Consider the following 3,390-nt stretch of genomic DNA (forward strand, 5'->3'; position numbering starts at 1 on the left):
GCACTGCGCCTGCTCCGGACAGCTCGGCTCAGCAGCGCTCTCTGCGCCTGCTCCGGACAACTCGGCTCAGCAGCGCTCTCTGCGCCTGCTCCGGACAGCTCGGCTCAGCAGCGCTCTCTGCGCCTGCTCCGGACAGCTCGGCTCAGCAGCGCTCTCTGCGCCTGCTCCGGACAGCTCGGCTCAGCAGCGCTCTCTGCGCCTGCTCCGGACAACTCGGCTCAGCAGCGCTCTCTGCGCCTGCGTGCTGGGCTGCCAGCTGAGGGAGTGGGGGAGGGGACTTTGCAAAATCTTCCCACCATTTTCTTCCAAGTCCCGCAGTTTGATTTGAAACAGAACAGCTTCTGTTTGTAGCTTCACCACAGACTCAAACTTCACCACAGACTCAAACTTCACCACAGACTCAAACTTCACCACAGACTCAAACTTCACCACAGACTCAAACTTCACCACAGACTCAAACTTCACCACAGACTCAAACTTCACCACAGACTCAAACTTCACCACAGACTCAAACTTCACACACAGACTCAAACTTCACCACAGACTCAAACTTCACACACAGACTCAAACTTCACCACAGACTCAAACTTCACACACAGACTCAAACTTCACACACAGACTCAAACTTCACCACAGACTCAAACTTCACACACAGACTCAAACTTCACCACAGACTCAAACTTCACACACAGACTCAAACTTCACACAGACTCCAACTTCACCACAGACTCAAACTTCATCCTCTGGACAACATCTGTGAGGAAAACACTTTCTTTCTGCCCCTGGGAAATACAGAGACAGAGAAATTCTCTGGAACTGGAATTAGAGTCAAATATACTGAGGGAGAAATGTTTGTGATTTTGTGGAACCTGTTTTTATTGTCTGAGCTTTTTAAAGTGTAATTTATCCTGTCTATTCAAATACTGTTTCTTAATGCATGATTCAGTGATGTTAATTTTAGATTAATTTTTAAAGTAAAATTGTTTTAAAATGAAACATTGTCTTTGTTTATTCGATTGGGATTTGTGAGAATTTGTTTATTATAAGGTGACCATGAGGATCGTAACAACATTGATATGTCTGGTGTTGTTATATGGTGTGGAGATGCCGGCGTTGGACTGGGGGAAACACAGTAAGAAGTTTAACAACACCAGGTTAAAGTCCAACAGGTTTATTTGGTAGCAAAAGCCACACAAGCTTTCGGAGCTCTAAGCCCCTTCTTCAGGTGAGTGGGAATTCTGTTCACAAACAGAGCACATAAAGACACAGACTCAATTTACATGAATAATGGTTGGAATGCGAATACTTACAACTAATCAAGTCTTTAAGAAACAAAACAATGTGAGTGGAGAGAGCATCAAGACAGGCTAAAGAGATGTGTATTGTCTCCAGACAAGACAGCCAGTGAAACTCTGCAGGTCCACGCAACTGTGGGAGTTACAAATAGTGTGACATGAACCCAATATCCCGGTTGAGGCCATCGTCGTGTGTGCAGAACTTGGCTATCAGTTTCTGCTCAGCGACTCTGCGCTGTCGTGTGTCGCGAAGGCCGCCTTGGAGAACGCTTACCCGAATATCAGAGGCCGAATGCCCGTGACCGCTGAAGTGCTCCCCAACAGGAAGAGAACAGTCTCGACAATCACCAGGCAAGACTGTTCTCTTCCTGTTGGGGAACACTTCAGCGGTCACGGGCATTCGGCCTCTGATATTCGGGTAAGCGTTCTCCAAGGCGGCCTTCGCGACACACGACAGCGCAGAGTCGCTGAGCAGAAACTGATAGCCAAGTTCCGCACACACGAGGACAGCCTCAACCGGGATATTGGGTTCATGTCACACGATTTGTAACTCCCACAGTTGCGTGGACCTGCAGAGTTTCACTGGCTGTCTTGTCTGGAGACAATACACATCTTTTTAGCCTGTCTTGATGCTCTCTCCACTCACATTGTTTTGTTTCTTAAAGACTTGATTAGTTGTAAGTATTCGCATTCCAACCATTATTCATGTAAATTGAGTCTGTGTCTTTATATGCTCTGTTTGTGAACAGAATTCCCACTCACCTGAAGAAGGGGCTTAGAGCTCCGAAAGCTTGTGTGGCTTTTGCTACCAAATAAACCTGTTGGACTTTAACCTGGTGTTGTTAAACTTCTTACGTTGTTATATGGTGCACATGATGTAGAGATGCCGGTGTTGGACTGGGGTGGGCACAGTAAGAAGTCTCACAACACCTGGTTAAAGTCCAATGGGTTTATTTGGAATCACGAGCTTTCAGAGCGCTGCTCCTTCTCACCTGATGAAGGAGCAGCGCTCTGAAAGCTTGTGATTCCAAATAAACCTGTTGGACTTTAACCTGGTGTTGTGAGACTTCTTACTATGTGGTGCATAATGGGTATATTATTTATGGATTTGTATTACAGTTGATGTTGTTTAATTCCAGAATAGTATTGTAACTACTCTGTATATTTTCCAGTCAAAGAGTCATCAGAGCACAAGATAAATCAATTCAGCAGCTTGAGTCCGTGCCAAGTCTCTGTCGGGGAATCCACTCAGTGCCATTTTTCCTCGATATCCCTGTTCCCCAGTACGTTTCATTCCTTCAAGTGCCCGACCAATTTTATTTTGAAATCACTGGTCGTCTCCACTTCCACCACTCTCATCGTCAGCGAGTTCCAGAACATGATTGCTTGCTCCCTAAGTCAAGTTCTTCCGCACCCACCTGTATCTCTAATCATGTAATAGAGTTCTGAATATTGCATACATTTTTAGTTCACTAAATATGCAAATTTTTTATATGCTTAGACACGAGCCTGTGTGAAGATTTCAGGAATATGTGTCCTGTACATGAAACAGTCAGCACGGATCTGTCGATTAGGATGAATCAGCACCCTCAGGACAATGTCTCTTTCAGGTCCAGCAAAGTGAGAATGGAGGGAGAGTGTTTGGGATGGAGATTTACAAATTTTCAAGAATGAGACGAAAGAATGTTCCACAGAAACGAGAATTGTCTGTTCTGAGTTTTTATCCTGTACTGACAGCAATGATTTTTGTGAATTTCTTTCACAGCCTATTAGAAGGGGAGAATTTACAGACACAAATCTCTGACGTTAGAATCTGACAGAGTCACACAATTATTCAGGATCTGAATACCATCGGCATTTGAAACTAGAATGGGAAATGTTTGTCTGTTCCTTCAAAGTGTTTAAACATCAGTGTGACTGGAAAATCACTGAGACACATCCACTCGAGTGAGAGTATTCCAGTGAACTGACTGTGGAAAGAGCTTTAACCAGTTACACAGTCTGGAAAAGATCGAAGGATTCACAGTGAGGAGAGTGGCCATGTATGTGTTACCTGTTATTATGTTTGAGATATTAAAAAGAGTCAACACAATGT

The 3,390-nt window shown here is 44.7% G+C and overlaps 1 protein-coding gene across 1 annotated transcript in view; it reads left to right on the plus strand.

Annotated features, from left to right (window-relative positions):
• The window catches only part of LOC144486716 (uncharacterized), a 43,305-nt gene that overhangs the window by 12,402 nt on the left and 27,513 nt on the right, over positions 1 to 3,390 (plus strand). The window lies entirely within an intron of this gene.

This window comes from Mustelus asterias, unplaced genomic scaffold (assembly GCF_964213995.1).
Source record: "Mustelus asterias unplaced genomic scaffold, sMusAst1.hap1.1 HAP1_SCAFFOLD_433, whole genome shotgun sequence".
Taxonomy (NCBI): Eukaryota; Metazoa; Chordata; class Chondrichthyes; order Carcharhiniformes; family Triakidae; genus Mustelus; species Mustelus asterias.